This window comes from Leucopleurus acutus, assembly GCF_964270905.1.
Source record: "Leucopleurus acutus genome assembly, chromosome: 12".
Classification (NCBI taxonomy): domain Eukaryota; kingdom Metazoa; phylum Chordata; class Mammalia; order Artiodactyla; family Delphinidae; genus Leucopleurus; species Leucopleurus acutus.
In genome coordinates this window covers 58,247,395-58,271,537 of record NC_139154.1, presented here as the reverse complement: position 1 = coordinate 58,271,537, position 24,143 = coordinate 58,247,395, and the positions used below count along the sequence as shown (strand labels likewise).

At 37.7% G+C, this 24,143-nt stretch overlaps 1 long non-coding RNA gene across 4 annotated transcripts in view; it reads left to right on the top strand.

Moving 5' to 3' along the window:
* Nucleotides 1-23,613, top strand: part of LOC309969862 — a 50,115-nt gene extending 26,502 nt beyond the window's left edge. For all 4 annotated transcript variants that reach the window (XR_014326649.1, XR_014326650.1, XR_014326651.1 and 1 more), the window contains 5 exons: nt 59-129; nt 312-374; nt 7,753-7,841; nt 13,785-13,880; nt 22,204-23,613. This is a non-coding gene — a long non-coding RNA (uncharacterized lncRNA). The remainder of the gene's footprint in view (nt 1-58; nt 130-311; nt 375-7,752; nt 7,842-13,784; nt 13,881-22,203) is intronic.
* Nucleotides 23,614-24,143: the final 530 nt, after the last annotated feature.

Sequence of the window (24,143 nt, the reverse complement as noted above, 5' to 3'; positions counted from 1 at the left end):
AATGTTAGAGCCAAAAAGGCACTGAGAAAACTATTTGATCCATCTTCTTCATTTATAGGAGAAGCAACTGAGGCCTGGAGAGGAGAAGAGAAGTGACCTGCTCAAAGCCACGCAGCTTTGAAAATAATTGTTAGAAGTGATTTCTGTTACTATTTGGGGGAAAAAATCTTGAAATATGTGAAGCCATATTTTAATGGGATTTTATGGATAATTAATTCCAGCAGATTTATTGATCTAATCTACAACTAATTAAAAACAAACCCCAAAACCTCCATCTATCTGAGATAAAATGTAAATTTTTGCATTTTCAGAGGTAAGACATCATCAGGCTCACAAATGTACAAATAGTTGCTGATTTCAAGAAGTAATCAAAGGTATGTGGTTACTAGAAAATAAATTAGAAATTTTATTTTATTTATTTAATTACGAAAGCAACCAAACCACATTGTAAAAAATTTTTAAAATATAGAGGGACAAAACCAACTATAATGCCTCTACTTAATGATCACAGTCATTTGATTGTATTGCCAGTCGATCATTTTGCTCTTGAATGTTTTAGCTGATTGTTAATGGAGCCTACCTATAATTTTTAATCTACTTTTCCACCTACATTATAACATAAGCCTGTTACTTTCTTTTACAAATTGGACCATTATTATTCATGTTGTTTTTATTGTGGTCATTTGGGTAGAGGGTACGAGTGTTCCTCCTTAGTCCCAGTCAGTGTTAACAGTCTGCTGGAATTCTTCCATCCCTTTCTCCATCCTCATAGAACCACATTCAAACATATATACAGAATATACATATATGGGGTGGAGCTGTCATTGTAGTTCATACTGTACCTCTCTGCATCATCTCTCTCACTTAATACATCGTAGCAATCTTTCCAAGTTAATTGGTAGAGATCTAAAAATCACTTTTAATGGCTGCATAATATCCATGGTAGGAGTGACCTGTGTTAATCATTCCTGTATTGATGGGCATTCCCCTTATTTCCATTATTTTGTCACTGAAACAATGCTGCGACAAACATCTTGGTACATAGAGCCATATATGTTGGTGCTTTTATGTATGTAGGGGTTTAATAGATATGACTAGGTTGCTTTCCAAAAAGACTATCTTCTCATTTCCCCCAAGAATACTGCATGAGTACCTTTTCTCCTGCATCCCAGCCAATAGTGGATGTTAATGCTTTTTAGTTCTTGCTAGTCAGATGGATGACAAGTGATATTTCATCTTACTTTTACTAATTTCTAGTGCTATTAAGCATATCTACATATACTTACTGGACATTTAGATTTACTCTTTTGTGATTATCTATTCCTCTGCTTTGCATATTTTTCTATAGGGTCATCTGCCTTTTCCTTATCAATTAATGAGGGCTTTTATATAATATAGATTAAATATTTATTTGTCACATGATTTATGAATATCCCATCTATCTTTTTGTCTTTTGACTTTGTGGACACTTTTGCTATTGACACATTTTTTTAATTTATGAAGTCAAATAAAATTTTTCCTTAATTGCTTCTTGGTTTCTTGAGTTGGTTTTAAAAGCTCTCCTCAGCCCCAGAGTTTTATATATACGTTTTTCCTAAATTTTCTTCTAAGGTTTTTATTATTGTTAAGTATTTAATTCATCTGGAATTTGTTTTTATATATGGGGTGAGAGAGTGTTCACTTTCCTTATTTTGCAGATAGCTAGCCACTTGTAGCTACACCAGTTATTACATAAATCATCATTTTCCTCCATGGAATTAAAATACCATTTCTCATATACACTGAGATCTATTATTTTTCTATGGACTCTCTATTCCATCCTGATCTATCTAACTATTCCTATTCCAAAATCACAAATTATATGGCTCTTCAGTATTTTAAAAATATTTGATGAGGCAAGTCATCTATTATTCTTTTTATAATTTGCTTTTCCTGACATTTATTTTTCCATATGAATAAATGTACTACATGATGATTTTACCCATTACAAAAAAATGTTGAAATTTTCATTGGAATTGCATAGATTTATATATTAATGTGGGAGAATTGGCATTTTTCTTACATCAAAACTTGTCATCCAAGAGCAATATAGTTCTCATTTGTCTGAATCTTGTTTTAGGTTTTTCAATCAGATTTTTTAGTTTTCTCTTAAAGTTCCTGTACTTTTATTGTTAAATTTATTCTTAAATAATTTATAATTTTTATTGCTTCTGTGAATGGCATTTTTTCCATTTCCAATTCTCTCTTGCTGGTTTTCGTATTCTCTCTCTCTCTCTCTCTTTTTTTTAATATTTACTTTATACGTAGCCACATTACTAAATTGTTTTATTAATTGTGGAAGATTTTTAAAATAAGTATTTCTAGGTGACTTTTATCCTTATTTTCAAATTTTATACTAGTTATTTCATTGTTGTATTTTATTATATTTGCTAGAGCTTCTAGAATAATGTTTACTAATAATAGTGACAGTGGATATCATTATCCATCTTCTTATTTTAATGTAAATGGCTTTAAAGTCACTTAGAATCATACTTATTTTCTACCTTTGGTAAATAATCTATATCATATTTAAGTAATTTCTCTTTAGTCTTATTTTACTAAAATTCCTTATTAGGAATTTATCAGTCCTTTTAGCAGCTATTGATAGAATTGCCTTTTTCTCCTTTAATTTATTATTATAATGAATTATACCGATTCCCTGATGTTGAATCATCCTTACATTCCTGGGATATTTGCTTGGTCATAGGATATAGTTTTGTTGATACTCTGCTGGATTCTATTTGTTAATATTTAGACATTTTTGCATCTATATTCATGAGTGATTTTGATCTGTGGAGGATTTATTGCTTTTTTGTTTTTTATTCTATGGGGGGAATTAATGTTATCCTAGCTTATTAAAGTGAATCAATTTAAAATCTTTTTCTATAATCTAGAAATTTTAAAATTAAATTGCAATTATCTGTTCATTGAAAGAGAGTAGAGCGTAGCTATGAAAACATTTGGTCTTAGTGGCTTTTTAAAAAAATAGATCCTCTAGAGACTGTCATACAGAGTAAAGTAAGTCAGAAAGAGAAAAACAAATATCGCATATTAACGCATATATGTGGAACCTAGAAAATGGTACAGATGAACCAGTTTGCAGGGCAGAAATTGAGACACAGATGTAGAGAACAAACATACGGACAGCAAGGGGGGAAAGTGGTGGGGGTGGGATGAATTGGGAGATTGGGATTGACATGTATACACTGATGTGTATAAAATGGATGACTAATAAGAACCTGCTGTATAAAAAATAAGTAAAATTCAAAAAAAGTAGATCCTTAAACCCTATTCAATTTCTTCAAAAGTAATTGGTCTTTTCGACTTTTTAACTTAATTTTATAATTTATATTTTCCTAGGAAATAATTTCCTTAAGTTTGTCAACAATCTGTTGATAGAGAATAAGCATCTAACTTTTATTGAACAGCTGCTATGTGCCAAGCACTATGCTTCATGTTTTAGTTATATTGTCACCTCTAACTGAATCCTCATATTGGTCCTGTTTAGTTTGGATCATTATCTTCATTTTTTTTTTTTTTTTGTGGTACGCCGGCCTCTCACTATTGTGGCCTCTCCCATTGCGGAGCACAGGCTCCGGACGCACAGGCTCAGCGGCCATGGCTCACGGGCCCAGCTGCTCCGCGGCATGTGGGATCTTCCCGGACAGGGGCACGAACCCGTGTCCCCTGCATCAGCAGGCGGACTCTCAACCACTGTGCCACCAGGGAAGCCCTATCTTCATTTTTTAGATGAGCATATTGAGGCTTGGGAAAATGAGGTAATGATGTACCCAGGATCACAGATAAGAAATGGCAGAGGAGACAGAATTGGAACTCAGGTCTCTGTGATTTCAGAACTGGTGGATTCAACTCCTAAATTTCTCCAAATAGTTTCACAATCATTATATTTAATTACTGAAAAATACTCGTTTGAGAAATTATATCATTGTTTTCTTTCCCTCTCCCCATTATTGAATATTAGGCTCATTCTCTATTTTTCATTATAATTAATGAATATAAAAAAGAATATAGCTTTTTCCCCCTTATTTAAGACCTTTTTTAGGCTAAGTTTACAGAAGAGAATTACTAGTTTGAAGAGGATGATCATATTATTGAGTAATATATTTTGAAAAGTACATCTTAAAAGGGAAAATAACAGGATTACATGGACAAGTACTATGACTTTTTCTGGAAAGAGCTATACTACATTATGCAATTCCCTTTGAGATCTTACTTGTAGCCTGCTTCATTGCCTATGGGCATCCCTCACTCTCTGGGCCCAGTAATTCTTTACTCTGCCCTTCATAGTCCTTGAATCACTGCCTGCCTTTGAATAAATCAGATACTGCCACGTTATTTTCACCAAGTTATCATGCTTCTACTCCTCCCCAGCCTTCCTCCTTTCTTTCCATCTCTACAGTAGCAATTCTAGCCTCTAATAACATCCATCTGGGCCTTGGCAGACTCTTGAAAAAATACTGGTAAGTTTTTAAACAAAGCCTGTTTGTCTCTAAACCATGTCTGATCATTATATAGAGCAATGGTTTTTAGACTGTTCTTTGAAGCCCTCAGGTTTTTTTTGAGCCTGCCTTGGGAGGAGAGAGAAAGCCACCAAGCTGGTGGAGTCTTGGGCCCCCCTTCCCATCCCCTTCAACCAGAGTCTCTCTGTTCTCATCTAATTCACATACTATAGCTTTGGGGAAGAATTTTCTTTTAAAATGGATTCCTGATGTTTTAAAAATGCTCTAAAATGATCACAATAGAGAAATAAGAATGTTGAAACATTAACCTAAAAAGTTATAGCCAGATTTTTATGAAATTCAAGTAATAAAATTAGTAATATTAATAAAGTTAATAGAAGCCTAAGAATACTGAAAAATCTCCTGAACCTCCCCCAGACTGACCTAGAATGTATACTCCACACACAAAAGCAGGCATAAGACCACAAAAACTTAGGATTGTCTATTACTTTCCAATTACTGCTGTGACAGAAAAGGAAAGTTTGGCACTTTGGGGAATTGAAATTAATTGAAAACAGACTTGAGTTAATTTCCATTCCAGTGTCCTTTATTGAATGGGTCTTTAGTGCACATTTCTAATTTAGTAGAATGAGAACTTTTTGTGTTAGGGGGAGGGTGATGAGGAAATATTTTCCCCCGAACTAAAATAATTCATCAGGACAAATCTTGCAAATGGTTTCAAAGAGGAAAGTCTACATGATCTTTGTGATATAGAAAAGTACTTTGAAAAAATTTATGAAAGGGGTTGTTTGTTTTTTCCATACAGCCTAAAAGCAACATATGTTTCATGAAATGATTTATTTCATGACCTTGCTTGAACCTGCATCATAGTTTCCAAAGCACTCCCATACATTATCTCACCTGGTGATTGTAGCAATGCTGTGCAGTGGGCAGCACACTTTACCATCCATTTTATACAAAGGGAAACAGTAGCTCTGAACAATTAAGGAAGTAGCTCCAAGTAGAACCATTATTCTATTAGTTTCTATCTTTAAATAAACCTCTTCATGTCACAGGATTCCAAAGCACTAGTATCAAAAGCCACTTTTACTGTCATTATAAACGTATCAGTTCCTATGTGTGGTCTGATAGCTATTTGAAAAAACAGATTGAAAAAATTGTAAAATGAGGAAAGTTTTGACAAGTCTAATGACATATAAGGAGATTGAGAGAAAGAATACAAAGTAGAACCAAAAAATAGGATGTAACCACCGATTCAGAGGCTATGAAATATTGTTATTAAAATTCTATGTGCAGGGCTTCCCTAGTGGCGCAGTGGTTGAGGGTCCGTCTGCCGATGCAGGGGACGTGGGTTTGTGCCCTGGTCCGGGAGGATCCCACATGCCGCAGAGCGGCTGGGCCCGTGAGCCATGGCCACTGAGCCTGTGCGTCCGGAGCCTGTGCTCCGCAACGGAAGAGGCCACAACAGTGAGAGGCCCACGTACCGCAAAAAAAAAAAAAAAAAAAAAATTCTATGTGCATTTTATTGCCAATAACTTTTAAAGTGAAATGAAATGGACAATTGTTTAGGAAAACATAGGCTGTTGAACTTTGTTTTAAAAACTATAAAGTCAATTACAACTCTCTATAGAAGATATTGAAAGGGGGAGGTCAAATATCTACCACCAAATAAGAAATAACCCAGGATAATATAACAGGAAATTTCTATAAATAACAATGACTGTGTTATTTAATCCAGACCCCAAAATAAGATATATATGTCACTAAATCCATTCTATGAGGTTCTGATACCAAATCTACTCTAGGATAGCCTAAATAAATATACAAATATTCTAAACAAAAATACAACAGTATGATCAGTGGTTTGTTCTAGGTTATAAAAAGGTCTTGATGCTTAGAAATCTATTAATATAATTCATTAATCAATATAATGCAAAAACCAAAACAAAAGCAAAGAGCACAGTGTGACCCTGAGAAGGAAAATGATGAGATAAGACAAATTTCACAATACGTAAGTATACATGCAGGTGTTTAAAATGAAGCTGCCTCAGTGATAATGTAACTTTTTATACCCACTTCCCCCAAATATATATAATAAAATCATCCTTGAATACATAGCAATTTATGATGGCAAAGGCAATAAATTAAAGAATTAATATAGGGATCTCACCAGATGACTCAAACAATAAATAGTCTTATTTTGAAAATACTTCTTGGTCCTCAAGTCAGCCTCTTACTTGACCTTTTCTCAAATATAAGTGTTGCTAGAAACAGGATGGCCCCTGCCACTGAATCAGGTCACAAGGCCATTGTCACATCCTTGGTTAACTGCCTGAATGCTAGTTCCCTTACCAGACTGTAAGCAGAGGGTGTGTTTTATTCATCTTTGTATCCCCTGCTCCTTGCCCCATTCTGAGCTTGTGCTCAACAAATGCTTATGGAAGTGAGTTGAATTCTCATCTAATAGCCTACAGAGAAACATAATTTTACCATGCATGCTTCACATAAGCAAAAAATAATCAGTGGTAAATACAGAAAGAGTTTAGCCTAGAGGTGATTTTTGTTAGAAAAAAAATTGTTTTATTTTATCAAGCAAAGTTTCACTAGCAGAAATATATCCCCCGCGCCCACCATTGGGCTTGACAAACCAAGAGAGAATAAATAGGATTTCCTAACAAATGGTCCAGCACCAAAACTGTAACTGATACTCCATGGTTGCCAGCAACCTCAAAGTGCCCAGAGCCAATGAGAAGAGGGGCAAAGCACAGAGAGTGGGCAATTCTGTAGCTCATAAAGCACATAGAGGTTCTTTACATCTGAATATGGAATAGCAGAGGTCCTCTCACCTCCACTCCACAGGCACGTTAATTTTTTTTGTTTTGTCTACCAAATATCAGTCAAGATATTTGCTTGAGTTGCTATGTGTCAACTCAATCAGAAAAAAAAGAAAAAGAAATGCCAGCATGCTATTACATATACAAAAAAATCCAATGGCCAGAGATAATTATTTTAAGTTTAAGAATGCCTCATTTAAAACATCAAAACTTATCAAAAGTTTCAGACCGTATTACTTCCAGAAGCTCTTCTGACTCATTAAGTGGCATACATAAAGGTGTTAGAACCTGATTTTGCAAGCTGGACACTTCAGGGGCTACGGGTCTGGTGAGGAAGATGTGCACTATCTCTTTTCTTATCCTGGTTTGACTCACTTTAATTTCAACCTTTTAAACAGGTTCTCTCCCTGGATTATCTGAGTAGAAGTTAAGAGCCTCCCAGCACTCTGTTCAAGAGGCAGAGGGCACAGTGTTACCTGAATACAAGGTAAATACCTACTTCAAAAGAAAATTGACTGTTGCTGTATTTTCACTAGGTCAGTCCTGCTTGGAAGAGAGGGAAGATGGTGAAGGGCAAGAGAGGCTCCTGGGAGAATTTTGCAGGGAAGGAGCCCTGAGCTCCAGAGAAAGCTCCCTCCAGCCCTAGGGTTGACCCTAATTTTCAGAGGGTAAACCCTTAACTAGTCCTCAGGAAGTATTCTTCCGGCTGAAGCACAGGCAGTGGCAGGACTCACAAGATCTGAATCACATAGCTGAGTTAGTAGTACTTTGTGAAATAGAGCATCAGTTACCACTAACAGCCTATTTTAGGTGAGAGGGGAAACAAGGTTACTGCTGACACTCCTGGGAGCATAATTTTCATAGTTCAGATGAAATGACATCCAGTTTGGATCTGCCTTTAGCACTTTTATAACTGCTAAAAAGGAAACTAGAGTAAAATACAATCTTCATTAATGTCTAATTTCTTACCACTTCCCAGTGAACTCCAGGACTTGGAAATCATAGACAAATCCTGCAAATCTATGACCTCAGAATAGCCCACAGCCCGTGCACCGTTTACAGGGGTCAGCAATGTTCTCTTGAAACTACAGCATCCTCCCTGCAGAACTAGTCCCCCCACAGGCCTTACGTATTCCTCCCTGAGGATCTCCCTGAGGAGTCCCCACAGTTCCCCTGCCTAAAACCCTCTGCCCTCTGCCAACCCAAGTCCTGCTCACCCTTCAAAGGGCAGATCATGACTCATACCCTTCATAAGCCTTGACTTGGCCATTCTCCTCAACTGTCATCTGTCTTCACTAGGGCAAGGATCATCTAATGACCCATTATTATTAGAGTCAAACAGCGTAGTAACCTAGACGTAAGAAATATTCAACATTTTTACTGATTGATAACAAATGTAAATTCATCATTTGTTTGATAATTTCTTTTTTAATTTATCCTATTTCATACATGTCCTCCTTAGAGCTAAGGTATACTGAACCCAATCAATGGGTAATTTCGTACCACATCTGGTAAGTTTGGCACAAGGATAAAAGGCCTAGGGAATTCCCTGGCGGGCCAGTGGTTAGGACTCTGTGCTTTCACTGCTGAGGGTGCGGGTTCAATCCCTGGTCAGGGAACTAAGATTCTGCAAGCCGCTCAGCAGCACGGGCAAATAAGAAAAGAAAAGGCCTAAAAACATTCCATAAAGAGGCCAGAACACATTGGGCACACTGGGTCTGGTTTTGCTAAGAAGCTATATTCTGATTCCTAAATCTCATATTGCACTATTTCAATTTCCTTTTTGGAAAAAGTTGGGACAGGAATAAGGAAATAAAATATAGAAAGAAGTACTCCAGCCTCCTGCCTCCAAACTGAATTACATACTTCTCCCATCCCAGATAGTTGGATAGCAATCCTATTCTTCAGAACCTTTAAAAATATGTATGGAAAGACACTGAACAACCTCACTTGAAATCTATCTAGGGCTACTTAAATGTACTATAGCAAATCATTCCCTGTGTAGATCATGCCCATTTCAACTTGTTCTGATATCATTTGAAAATGGCTCCCTTAACTGAAGGCAAGCTGATCTAACAGGGCACACACATGCTGCCCCACATCATTTCTTGCCTTTGTTGCTATGTACTTAGCGCTCTTGTTAGGCCATCCATTTTGCTTTCTGATGACGCAATCTGTGAACATTTTCCTCAGGCTTCCTACCATAGAACTATGTAAAAAGGTTCCCCAAAGAGTCAGGAAGGTAGTGCACCTCATGACTAGCAGTATCGGGGAAAGGAAGGAATACTGGACTGAGATCCAACCCTGACTTCTCACTCACTGTGGGGCTGTGGGAAAGCCAGGCACCCTCTCCAGGCTTCCATTTCCTCATATCTAGTATGCGGAGTCTCTCAAAGTCCTTGCAGCTCTGAAATGCTGAGGCTAAAACCCTAGCAGGGCATCTCCAAATATTACTCAGCAATATAGTGATATGGCAACCAATGTCTTTCCTTCCCAGCCCTCAGTCCAGAGCCTTCTATAACTGTCCCTTTGTTCAATTTAAAAAACAAAAACCAGGGACTTCCCTGGTGGTCCAGTGGCTAAGACTCTGAGCTCCCAACGCAGGGGGCCTGGGTTCAATCCCTGGTCAGGGAACTAGATCCCACATGCCGCAGCTAAGAGTTCTCATGCCACAACTAAAGATCCCTCATGTCACAACTAAGACCTGGTGCAGCCAAAATAAATAAATAAATGTTAAAAAAAAAAAAAGACCCACTGTACCCCAAACCAAAATGATGCTAAACAGTTCACAATTTTGTAATCCCTATTTCTTCTGCTATGTCATTTTAGCTATCTTTTTAGTATTTAGGTCTTTATTTTGAGAGAAGGAAACAAAACTGTCTGTTCTTCTGATCTTTTTCTTCTGCTAAATGAATATCCCTTGTTGGACTTATATTTCTTTCCAATGAAGATTTTTTTTAACATCTTTATTTTAGTATAATTGCTTTACAATGGTATGTTAGTTTCTGCTTTATAACAAAGTGAATCAGCTATACATATACATATATCCCCATATCTCCTCCCTCTTGGGTTTCCCTCCCACCCTCCCTATCCCACTGCTCTAGGTGGTCACAAAGCACTGAGCTGATCTTGCTGTGCTATGTGGCTGCTGCCCACTAGCTATCTACCTTACGTTTGGTAGTGTATGTATGTCCATGCCCCTCTCTCACTCCAATGAAGATTTTCACTTGGCTGTTCCATGGTCACCTCAAATTCAACCTGTTTAAATCACATCGGTCACCTTCACCCTATCCAGGTACCCCTTTCAGATTTCATTTCCTAGGCTCTGTCACTAACACCACTATTGACCCAGACTTAAGACCTTGGAATGATTTTCCTCTCATCCTATGAGCCACCACCATTAGTGAAATCCTTCTGAGTCTTCCTTTATATGGTTTCTTACATTTTCTCCTTCCTTTTTATTAAAAAAATTTTTTTTTGGCTGCATTGGGTCTTCATTGCTGCTCACAGGCTTTCTCTAGTTGCATCGAGCGGGGGCTACTCTTCATTGTGGTGCGCAGGCTTCTCATTGTGGTGGCTTCTCTTGTTGCGGAGCACAGGCTCTAGAGCGCAGGCTCGGTAGGTGTGGCGCACAGGCTTAGTTGCTCTGCAGCACGTGGGATCTTCCTGGACCAGGGATCAAACCCGTGTCCCCTACATTGGCAGGCGGATTCTTAACCACTGCGCCACCAGGGAAGTCCCTCTCCTTCCTTTTCATTGTCACTTCTTTGGTTCAACCTGACTGCTTTGTTCCTAAACATCTATAGGAACATCCTAATTAGTTTATCAACACTCTATGCTGCTACAGAACTAGATTATTTTCCTTTAAATATCACTTTTATCATCTTTTGCCCTTGTTCATGCTCTTGAATAGCTCTTCCTTATTAAAATATACAACAAACCTCAAGGTCCTCCACAATGTCCCTGACCTTCCTCTCCAACCTTGTTTGGGATATTTAGGAGGTATTCCAGCCCCCTAACTCTTATTCACCACTTGCATTCCTACCTTATCTCGCCCCTTCCCTGCAGCCTAGTGTGCCCTCCTCACCCTACTCCAACTGTCAAATCCTTACTCATTCCCCAAAGTCTAACTCAGGTTCCATCCCTCTCTGGGACTTTTACCTTCAGTCCAATAGGAAATTATCCCTGTCGTGGAATATCTGTAGAACTCAATTGGAACCAAAACCATGATTTTCTGCTGTATGTATCTTATGTTATAGTCTCATTTTCTAAATAGACTTCTTGAGAAAAGAGGCTATTTTTTCCAACTCCTCATATTCTTGGTGCCTGTTTTATATTCTTACATAGAATAGAAGCTCAGTAAAAATTTGTTGACTGAGATGATAAACCTGCTAAACATTGTCAATAATAACTATGTAGCACATAATCCGCCCCTAATTAATTAGGTGTTAATTCCTTACTAATAATTACTTGTTAAGTGTTCTCTTACCTAACAATCTGGCAATCAACAGTCGTGGACGTAGAGACAGAGGGAGAAAGAATTTGGCTGCAGGAAATCCAGGCCCGGGAGAGTAGAACAAAGGGGTTTAATGCTCTATCTCAGTCCTAAAGGGCATTTTCAGAGCGACAGGCTCTAAAATAAGATGATCTGCGATGGCTTAGCCTTTGTTATATATATTAGGTTCTAATGTTTTGGATTTAGAGACAAAGTCAATCATTTTCTTCTCCACCTATTTTGGAACGCACCTTAGAAACCTCACTGCCTGGGGTTTGCCCACTTCTTTTCTCTTAACGCTCAGGGACCTGCCTTTGGCCTGTAACATCTACCACTCATCTTCTTGGGGATCCATGCTCCTAGTCTCCAAAACAGATATGAGACAGGCAGTAAATGAGCCTGTAGACGCAAGATCTAGGAATCCAGGAGAAACAAAAACAAAAACGAAACCACACCCACCCCTTTGAAAGCAGTATTTGCAGCCTGCTCCTGGAATCTTTAACTCCTTCCCACACATTCCTAAACTTAGGTCCTTCCTCTAGCCTGTGGCTTGTGAAGCTGAGGAGAGAAATACTGTAAATCTGGATGCAAAGTTTACATGCAAATCAAAACCCTGCTTCTTAAAATCCTGTAAATTCAATTTTCATAGGCTTTTGAATTTACCGTTAATAGCCATAATCCCCATTGGCAAAAATTATATAAATAAGTAGATTCAGTACATTTGAAAAGTCATTAAAATGTTCATATAGAATATTTAGAATCACAGAAGCAAGAAAAGCTCATTTGTGAAAATCCTGGGACCCACAGGATGTGAGGGGAAAAGTGAGGTTGAAACTCAAACTCTTACGCACCTTCACCAGGGCCCATTTTGCTCCTATCTCTTGACAACTTCGAAGTCTTGTCAAATTTACAATATCCCACAATCATACATTAAGGATAAAAAAAGTTCTAAGGCTCCTGGTCTCTTTAAATGTCACCTCATTAAAAGGGCCTTCCCTGACCACGCAGGTAAGAGCAGGACTCAGCTTTCACTGCCTGTCTCCTTTCCATTGCTTTAGTTTTCCCTACAGCATTTTCTACCAAATGACAATGGTCTGTTTATTTGTTTATTGATCATCTTGGCCCATCATCTCCACTTCATAAGGGCTTGGATGTTTTTATTCACTCTGCATTCCCCGAGGTCTGAAAGAGGGTCTCGCGCACAGAATAGACCCCAAATAAATAGGTATGAAGTAAATGAATGAAACAGTATCAGTATCATGGTTTAGAAAGACCAAACCAAACCACACCTAACCAGAACAACTTGCAATATAAACTAAGGATTCAGCATATGTGGTAAAAAGGATCAGAGCTGAAAAATGACACAGAGATCAGCCAGCCAGACACTGTCACTTCAAAATAAAGAAAATGAGGTCCATGGTTAAGTGACCTGACAAGTCATAAGCTCTTGTTTTGACAGAAATAATAAAATTGTTCACTACAGAGTTCCAATTTCTTGTACAAATATGGTAATTATGGAATTTGATAATGCCATTTTAATCTCAGTGAGGTGGGCCTCATAAATCAGTGGAATAAAAAGGCCGTCAGGTCAGGCCCTTTGCCCAAATAAACCAACCTCACTGTCACCAACACTATGACTTTATGCCTTTGGACCTTGAGAGATTTTTTTAAAACATACTTTACTTACTCTGTTGTCAGCTAACACTTTAACTAGTTGAGAGCAACACGGAGAGCCAAGCTAGGTAGGGGGTGGGAATGGGGAATCTGAGCTTTGAAGTATGGAGCGTCTAGACTCCAGTCCCAGCTGTATGATTGAAATAGTTGATTGACCCTGGGAAAGTTACTTAATCTCTCTGAGAGTCTGATTAGCTCCGTCTGTGGTATGATTATATGTCTCTGGTAGTGATTATTACTATCCTTTGCCGTTTTGCCTAGCACAAAGCTGGAAGCTCTAGCCTAAGATCGACAGAGGTGAAAGAAAAAGCAAACTTTGGATCCTCCCGAGGAGTCTAGATTCAACGGTCTTTAAAGGTAGGAACCGTATGTTAAGCTTTGTCTGTGGTCTCGAGCACGTAGCTCACAGGTAAGCACTGTGCAGGTGCTGGTTACCACTTCAGGAGCCAGAATCGAGAGCTTGCATCCAAGGCAGCAGCCTCAGGCCAGCTGTGGAGAGGGAGGGAGCCCCCCCAGCCATCAACTGCTTGGCAATCTCGGGCCTGAAAATGGGGCTAGAGATAGATTAAGGAGCTGTGCATGCACCTGTCTTTCAGAGGTGCTGAAAGGGCCTGGAAATGTGAGAAGGAGAAAACCATAGTTATCAGGAATTCTCTCAAGGAAAGTGTCTTGTGTGATCGAAAGGAATGCTTCGATAAGCATCTTGAGGGTGTGTATGTATGTGTGTGTGTTTGGGGTGGGTGATGGGATACCCTAGATGCAGGCTTGAATAGCAACAGATGGTTGCCAGAAAGCCTCCTTAGAAGGGTGAGTCTGGTTTCCTTGTAGGTTTTTTGTTTTGCTGAGTGGTGCAGCCAGTGTGAGGCCAGAGTTGAGCCGCTCTTGATCCTGCACAGGAGACTGAGTACTGCCCTTGGGAGTCCTCCTTTTCCGCTCTACCTCTGTGGAGGAATCAGCCTCTTTTCTATTCAAATGTTGAATAATGAAAGAAAATCTGTTTGAATGAGTGTCAGATTTTAAGCCTGCCTCATGTCTCTTGATCAAGCTCTGCCTATGGGACCTTAATTTTATGCCTGAGTGTGGCTCCCGATATATCCCTGTAGCCACTTAGACATTAGTTGATATGATTTTGCTACTTGTAACAGCTAATGACTGGACTGGCTGAACTTACTTCATTTGTTTCTCTGTTTCATAGTATTTCAAATAAAACTTCATAGCAGTTAGTATATATGATACAGATGTGTAGATAGATAATCACAGTTCATGCATTTCATCAAATCCTTGCCTGTGTACCTTTGTTCCTTCCATCCTCTATGCCTCAAATATCTTTCCCTACCTAATGACTATTTCTTATCTGTCAAGGCTCAATTTAAGCCCCTCCTTCTCTATGAAGCCTGCCCTGGTCCTCCAAGTCATCATTAGTTGATCCCTCTTCTACTACATTCTCATATCATATTATTAGTGTCTCTCTCTGTTGGGATTTATAGGCAACAGGCCCTGTCTGTGTCCCACACGACACTGTAAGCTGCACCAGGACAGGGACTATTCATATTCATATCCATTGCACCTGGTGAGCATCTGGTTCTTATCAAACTAGACTGCTAGACTTTAAGCCTCAGGATAAACATAGATTATCTCTTTATAATAGCAATTTTACTCAATGGTAAGCAATTTTAAAAAGTATTATATATTTTATCTTATTTTATTTTTTAAATTAATTTATTTTATTTATTTTTGGCTGTGTTGGGTCTTCGTTGCTGCACACGGGCTTTCTCTAGTTACAGCAAGTGGGGGCTACTCTTTGTTGCAGTCCACAGGCTTCTCATCGCGGTGGCTTCTCTTGTTGCGGAGCACGGGCTCTAGGCACGTGGGCTTCAGTAGTTGTGGCTCGCAGGCTCTAGAGCGCAGGCTTAGTAGTTGTGGCGCATGGGCTTAGTTGCTCCGCGGCATGTGGGATCTTCCCGGACTAGGGCTCGAACCCGTGTCCCCTGCATTGGCAGGTGGATTCCTAACCAGTGTGCCACCAGGGAAGCCCAGTATTATATATTTTAAATATTCAGATAGTTCATAGAGAGGCATGCAAAATTAGCTTGAGTTTTAAAGGTAAATACATTTATATCATTTGTTCACATTCCTCTGATATGAAAAGTTTGAGAACTTTTTGTGGTGGGCACTCAACACAAATTTGAATTGAATTTATTTAAATTCCAGAGGATGTTTATAGTTAATGATTTCTTTCCCTAAAGAAAACAATACGGAGAGGCTGGTAAAAGGGTACAAACTCTCAGTTATAAGAAGAATAAGGTCTGAGGATCTAATGTATGACATGGTGACTATAGTTGTTAAGATTGAATTGTAAATATAATTGAAATTTGCTAAAAGAGTAGAACTTAAATGTCCCCACCAAAAAAGGGGGGGGGCAAATCCTTTCACAATGAATACATATATCAAATCATCACATTGCACACTTTAAATATCTTATAACTTTATTTGTCAATTATACCTCAATAAATCTGGGGAAAAAAGAAAACGTGGAATCTTATTTATTTTTATTAATAGCAAGGAGATGCATTTTTTTAAAAATAATGAGCTAGAAAGGCAAGCTGGAAAAATCAATGCTGTATCACCTAAACTATAAATTTTTTGTTAACAAAAGTTCACTATCTATACATGTAGACTGAGAAATCTTTCAGAGCACTACCCTTCGGCAAAGACCAAATGCTTCTTGTATTTTAAGAAGTTCTTATGATACATCATACACACAAAATAGCATATATAATATATGTACAAGTTTAGTCTTCACAGCCTTTGTAGCATCTGATAAGTAAAATTTTTATTGAACAATAAATATTTATCAAGGGAAATATCTTTGAGACTTTATAGTCTTACCTCATTTATGAAGTCACTGCCGAGAAGTAGGAGGTGAGACTAATATTGCATTTTTAGGTAGGTATATCAGGTGAAGTACAGACAAATAGAAATGAACTAGCTATGACATTATTTGTAAGCCTGGCTTTATACCACATTACTTTAAAACAAAATTAGAAAAATAACTCTAAAAGCAATACCTGCTCAGTGTAAACAACTTGATAACCTTACCCGTTTTACCCTCTTTCTCTTTTCCTACTCTTTGCAAAGTCAGTAGGAAACCAAATGGTCCATCAGGAGTTACTGCAGGACAGTGGAAGGCAAGATGGTGTGGCAGACCAGGAGTGACACAGACACCCCGAGGGACTGACACTAGCTTGACTGTGCATGGGACTCACTGCAGTGAGGGGGCAGATGTACTGCCCAAATTTTGAGCTTTATCTTACAAATACAGTCTCAGAGCTTCAGTCTCCCAATCTCCTTTGTGAAAGCAGTGACCTTCCACTCAATTCCATTTGATTTTAGCAACGTATCTTTTTAATAGCATATTATTTCATCAGTGATCCCCCAACAAATCTGAATCAAATGGTCTTATCTCCTTTTTATATCTTATTCTATCATCCACATTAGTATTCCCATGATCATTTATTTAGTCATGCATTAATTGTAGACTTCTTACCTACCAATGAAAATCTTGATCAGAATCCTTCAGTGACTCCTAAAGGTCAAACATCCTATCACAATGGACAAAACCCTTCATGATCTGGCCTCTACCTAGCTCTGCAAACTCTTTAGTCACTTTCATATACATACTGGGCTCCTAACACAAAGACAGTCTTGTGGGTCCCTGTCCTTTCTAGCCTCTAGGATTTATAAATGTTGTTTCCTCAGTGCACATCCTTCCCCTACCCTGGGCTAGCTGTCAAACTCCTTGTGTTCTTCAAGATTTCTGTGCAAGTATCACTCTTCCCTTTCTTGACATGTCTCAGTAAAGTCCTTGCTTTTCCGTGCTGCCATAGCATCTTGTCCACACTTCTATTATAGTATTTATGTTAAATTACTAATTTAAAAATCTTACTTCTGCAAGATCAGGGGTCCATATACTCTCAGAGTCTCCATGAATCCCCTGAATTATAGCCAGAATTTTATACAGATTTATTTTCTTCTGGGGAGAAGGTTCAGAGCTCACATCAGAGTCTCAAAAGAGTCCATATTTACTCTCTCAAAACCAAATGAAGAACCACTGCACTAGATTATGAGTCCCTAGGAAAGAAAGAGTGAATTCTATTCTTTGAGTCTCGATAGTTAGATGCCTAATGTTAGCTGAATGAGCTTTTCAGTTATTATTTAAAGATAGATATTTATACTAGTACAGATATATGGTAAATTCAACCTCCTCTATTCATTGATGTTTTTAAGTAGGCAGGAAGTGTGATGTAATGAAAAGCATATTGGACAAAAGGAAAGATATGGAAGGGTTTATACCAAACTACTAACAGTGGTTATGCTTGAAAAGAGGGATGGGGTAGGGGAGGGATGGGCTTAAACATTTTACTTACACTCTTCTGTCTCGAACAAGTGTTTGTTTTATAATGTGTACTTTTTAGATTTGAAATTTAAAAATATTGCTTTGAACTATGGGACTTTTCTCTTAAGTGCATTAAACATCTAGCTTCAAATTCCAGCTCTGTGACTTATTTAGTTTTGTGAGCCTGGAACCTTACTTAATCTTCATAAACCTACTTCAACTGTAAAACGAGGGTAAGACTTACAAATCGCACATAGTTATTATGTCGCAAAGCCTAGTATAAGTAGGAACTCAGTAAATATTAGTTGAATGTGAAGTAAATGTTTTCATTCTTAAGGTTTTCTTGCAATCCCCAAAGACATCTAAAAATAGAACTCAAAACATGGTCGTTATTGTCTCAATACTGTGAGTAAACATAAATGCGGTAAAAGTTTGATGTAACATGGCTGGTTTATTAGGTGGCTATTAGCTCTGACTACTAACTAATAAAGGAATCCCACAGTATGTCCATTTGTTTTTGTTTTTAAACAAAGAAGGGTTACAAAATTCTTCAAAACAATTTGTAATATTTGTACTTCAAGAATGAAGTACAGTTATAAAGCAGAAACTAACACACCATTGTAAAGCAATTATACTCCAATAAAGATGTTTAAAAAAAAAAGAATCAAGTACAAGTACTGGTTTAAACTAAGTAAAGTACAAGTACATTGTTTTAAAGTAGGCTCTCAGTTTATGTATTCTTACTAGTAATAAGTTCTTTGCAATTTTCACTCACCTCATGGCCTGTTTCCACCTGTAGACATCACACCATGTTTTGTGAAGCTTTCCTGATTTCTTTAGAGGTTCTATAAAAAATAAAATGCCATTGATAATGACAGGTACCTTGTAATGTATACCATCCCTTTTTTCCTATAATTTCATAACTAAAAGTTTTTATTATATATGCAATTGATTGTTTAAAATTTCTAATAGTTAAAATACATAATGTAAAATGTAAAAGTTCTTGTTTCTCTTAGTCTTTTAGTTTTTAAGTCACTTGGTGCTGAGTAGGCACAATGATTTGTATCTTTGGGGTGACTAATAAAAATAAATTCTTATGTGTTTAGAAGCATAGCTGGAATACTCTAACATAGCTTAGGGGGCTTTGCTGAATCAGAAGAATTCAAAGCAGTTCATCTGACCTGAAAATAATGAAAGCCAAAAATCTAGAGGTTTTCCTAAGTATCCCACATTAAATGAAATCACCTACATCAAGTGACAAGTGAAGTAGGTTTATAAGAGGTTTTTCTGTAGGGGCTAATTGAGATGATTCACAATCAAAAGTAAGTACAAATCCTTTTGGAGAACACTCTATGAATTATATGGTTTTGTGAGCAGTACAGCGGTTTCCAAGTCAGCTGTGTGTTTTATTTATTTTTTCATTATCTGAAGCCTCTTGGGCAGTTTGGCCAAGTCTCTGAATCTCTGGGCTTTCAGCTTCTTGATCTGTATAATAGGCACAGTAGTAATAATAGGCACCTCACAGTGCAGAAGTGAGGATTAAGGGAGATGAAAGCTGAGGGTCAGGGGCCAGGATGCAGGAGCGGACAGTGGGGGGACCAAAGGCTTACTCAGTCACCTTTGTCATTTTGTCACGTCCCTGTCCTTTATCCTAAGTGAATCTGTGTTTATTCCCAGCTTGGCTTGCTCTTTTTTTCCCCTTAACTTTACAGAAAATTTGTCTTAAAACATTCTTTTTTGTGCAAATGCTGTTCTTTGTCCTAAAGGAATATGAGAATCAATGGATGGCCTTACTGTCTCTGTCAGTCACTGCCAGTTGCCACCCAATATCCATTTCCCCTGTTTCTTATAGTAACCCAGTTAAAAAACTATATTCCCCCTTCTCCTTCACAGGTAGGTGTAACCATGGAGATAGATTCTACCCACGAGTTACAAGTAGAAATAGTGTGAGTGACTTTTGGGAAGTTTCCTTAAAAGAGGAAACACATCTTTTTCTTCCCTTTCCTCCTTCCTGCTGGCTGATCACCAGTGAGATAGGTGGAGTCCTAGCAACCTTCTTGGACCAAGAGGTGAGACACCAAGGATGGCAGAAGAGCAAGGTAGAAGGAACCTTGGTCTCTCACACCAAGGAACTGCTTGAATAGCTCTAGATTGCCTACGGAGTTTGTTTTTTAATGAAAGAAAGAAATAACCTTCTAGCTTATGTAAGCCACTATTATTTTGGTTTTTCCAACATATACAAATGAACCCAACCTTAATGATATGCTGGTCCTCTAGGAAGTTGTCTCGAACAAAGAACCATTTTTAATTCTTAGAAGTGTTCTTACACTTCCCTTGATACTATGTGTGCTTTCTACATATCAACAGTAGATTTTCTACTCTTCAAAAGCTTCTAGTGTAGCCCTCCAGTCTTTGTTTTTACCTTTTCTCTCTTGCATCACCCATATTTTAGATATTATACACTCATTTGAGCTCCTCAGATAGGAACTTGGAAAATGGGGCCACTCTATTGGGGAAGAAAGAGGGAATTTTGGCTAAAATTAAGTTTTTAGTTTTTTTGTGGATTATAGGAAAAGTAGAGTTCATTTGTACTCAGCAGACATTTATTAAGCACATACCATGTAAAAGGCATTGTGCCGGGTCCTGGGAGGAAATATAAAGATGACGTTGTTCTGGCTTCCAGGAGCTTACAGTCTAGTAGGAAAGATGAGACACACAAATAACTACAGCATATGATGGATTGAGAAAAAATGCAATAAGAAAAGTATAAAGTGCCTAAAACTTTCAGAGGAGAAAAGATGAGTTCCACTTGTGGGGATTAGAGAAAATGTCATGAAGAAGATAGGATTTGAGCTGGGCTTTGAACAGTATGTAGAAATGGTAAAACAAACAAACAAACAAACAAAAAAAACAAAGGGGGGTGGGGAGCTCAGCAAAGGATCAGAGGTAGACAGTTACAATGCATCAGTGGATTTAGGGATCCCAGGCAGCATCAAGGATAGAGTAGAAGGTAAAGCTAGACAGGTGGATTAGAGACAGATAAAGGGTGGTGAATATCTTCTTGGGAGCCTGCTCCGAAGTAGAGAGAATAAGGAGTCACTGAAAGATTTTAAGCAAGGGAATAACCAGACCACATGTCTTCAGTCAGAAGATGACTCTTGTGAGTGTAGAGGAAAGACCAGCTGCAGAGAGGCTGGGAGTGGACACCTTTAATAATCCAGGTAAAATGTAATGATGGCCTGAATTAGGGAAGCGACCATTAGAAAGGAAAGGAGGGCACAGATAGAAGCAATATTTCAAAGGTTACTACATGAGCTAAATGTATGCTTTGCCCAGGAAAAAGAGTCGGACTGTAATTCCCTGATCCAGAAGTAGAAAATCTATCCATAAAAGAATTTTTAAAATTACTCTACAGTTACATAAACTGGAAAACTAAAAGAAGGCTGAATATGCTGTAATAATGGATTTATTGGTTCTAAAATTTTAGCAGAGCCTTAACATTTATTTTCCCGAGACATCAATTGGGGGTACATTGACTGACCCTGCTAGGAGATGGGGAAAGAATACTGAAAAGCATCTCGGGAAAGAAAGGCAACCATCACTTCTCTCCCATTGTTCATCCTTTGCTCAGGTGTTATGGTAAATAGCAGGTGGCAGGGTATTTTACAAGGTAAGGTTCTTTCACTTCTCCTTAGTTATCCCTTTACCCACCCTTATGCACCATCTCTACTCACCCTTTCCCCCCCCCACACACACGCACTCCATAAGGAATCCAGTGAAAATTTAAGAGAAGGAGGTGTCTTTCTAAAGGGCATAAGAATTTTCTAGTATTTGCCTCTTCATCGCTCACTAAAACCATGCCAGCATAGCCCCCTGCAAAATGGAAAGGGCTGGCATAGACTCATATAACGGCATTGTGTTCTCAAATAGCTTTCAGATAAATAACACCCCCCTCCCCCAAATCCTAAATAGCTACTTCCTCATTCTCAGGGGATACATTCTAGAGATTTCCTCCAGTGGACAAATTTGAGCATCTAATCAGCTGCCACTTTGTCTTTTTATTTTTCTCATTATTGAGGCAGATTTAAATAGGTTTTAATACCTAATAATCTCTCTTTTCTCAATAAGGGCAGGAGCTGACAACAAAATCATCATGAACCTATGAATCAGAATAGTGTCCTGTGTAATATTTTGCAAGTTATGGTTTAGTTCATGTTATGTGGGGCACTGAGAGCAATACATGAAATAAAATAATGAGGATTTTTTTCTTCCGTGATTCCCAAGGTGATTCCTGGCACTCTTGAAAGCAGAAGTGATTAATCAAGTCACTGGAAACAAACAGCAGAAATGTGATTGTCAAAACTATGGATATCGGTTAAACTGTGTTTCACTCATTAAGTTGAGTGCGTGTGTGTGTGTGTGTGTGTGTGTGTGTGTGTGTTGGGAGCTGGTCAGTGGGAGAATCAGCATCTTCGACATTGTCTCTGAGAGAAGATTAGCAGGGATTATTAATTTAAAAGATTCTTACATTTAATAAAAACTCAAAAGCTAAGAAAAATATTGAGCAACCTATACTCCAGTCCTAAAATTCAAAATCAAATTCCTTAACCTGGGGTCCACAGTCAGGCCATCTGTAAATCTCCTGAAATGATATGCAAAATTTGGTGTAATTTTACATTTTTTTGCAGAGAGGGTGGGCTGGTTCCTAAAAATTCTTAGAATGACCCTTGACCCTCAAAAAGGTGAGCTCCAGTCATTAAAGAAAAGCAGAGGGAGGAAGAGGGAGAGAGAGAAAGAGAGGAAAGAGGGGAATAAAGAGAATCCAGGAGTCTCATCAACTCTGTCCCCAATCAAATCAATCAAATGTATGTGAAATTTGTACAAGGCACTTATCTATTAACCTTTATATTTAAATTAAAAATTAACAACAGTATGATCATCTTCCTTTCAAAAGCCTCTGAGGTTTCAAGCTGGTTTAGATTGCATTTCAGAGCCCATGATATTAGCAAAAACATAGATATTAATTAAATTCATGGAAACTAGAAGAAACGTGTGTCAAAAAAGTTATTTCTTTAGTATGAACTTCTGATTGTTTATGCTAAATCCTTCAGAAGTGCCTTTAGTTAAATGGCTATACCATTTGCAACAAATATAATTTTATATTAAAAGGAGCTATAAAAGGGACAAAAGGGTTATACAAAGGCAAATTTCTATATTTTTCAGAATACTATTGTTTCAGCATATAAAATACTAATTATAGTGGATTCCTATTCTCACCTAAGAATAGAAAGCTTTCAAGTGAAACCTAATTCTTCTCATCGTGCTCCCAAAACCCCTGCAAAGGATTTAGAATTCTCACTAATGTTCCTATGTAACTAATTAGCACGTATTTTTCTGTACATAGAGGAGTAAACTCTGATAGAATCCTCTATCCCTTTTCTGTGTTACAAAAGTCATAAATTAACCTCCTTCCATTCCTAATCTTTTCCATTCTTTATTCTTAATCCCGAAGAGGCATACACATATTGGATTTATCTGCCATGTAAAACAAGCATTCAGTCGTCCTTTCTTAAGATTACTCTCAAATTTTAATTCAGCTTCAACTAAATATGTAAATAGGCAAAACTCTTCAGTCTAAATGTTTCATTAGTTAACAACCTTTAAAGACAGATTATGACATCATACAAAAATTAAGCAAGAAAATGAATAAATATTTTACAAATTGTTTTAACTTTGAATAGAAAGTAATTTCTTTAAATGACTTCCTTAAATAAAAGTTAGCATATTTTGAATCTAAATTAGTAAGGATTTATGGGATTTCTTCTCTTATGAAAATATTTGCCCTCTCAATGCCTCTCAAAGCACATAAGAGCACATACTTACCCCATGTTGCTTGCTGTGGTTATATCGTCCTCAGATCAAGGCTTATCTGGATTCTGAATTAACTTAAATGTTATAAAAAGAAGCAGTAGAGGTTTGACTTCCCCGGAAACGAGACTGTCATATGCTAACTAGGCTTTTAAATGAGGAAAACTAGTGTCTCGTCTAATTATATAAGCTCCAGGTCAAATTCTAGCATCAACTAATCAAATAACTGAACTGCATTTAGTTTCAAGGAGTAAAAGAAAGAAAACTGTTTAAGAGGAATGACTTTAGTATCTTAGAAAACTGGAGACTTGAGCACTGAAAAGTTACTTATATATCAATAAAAGTTAAATAGTTTA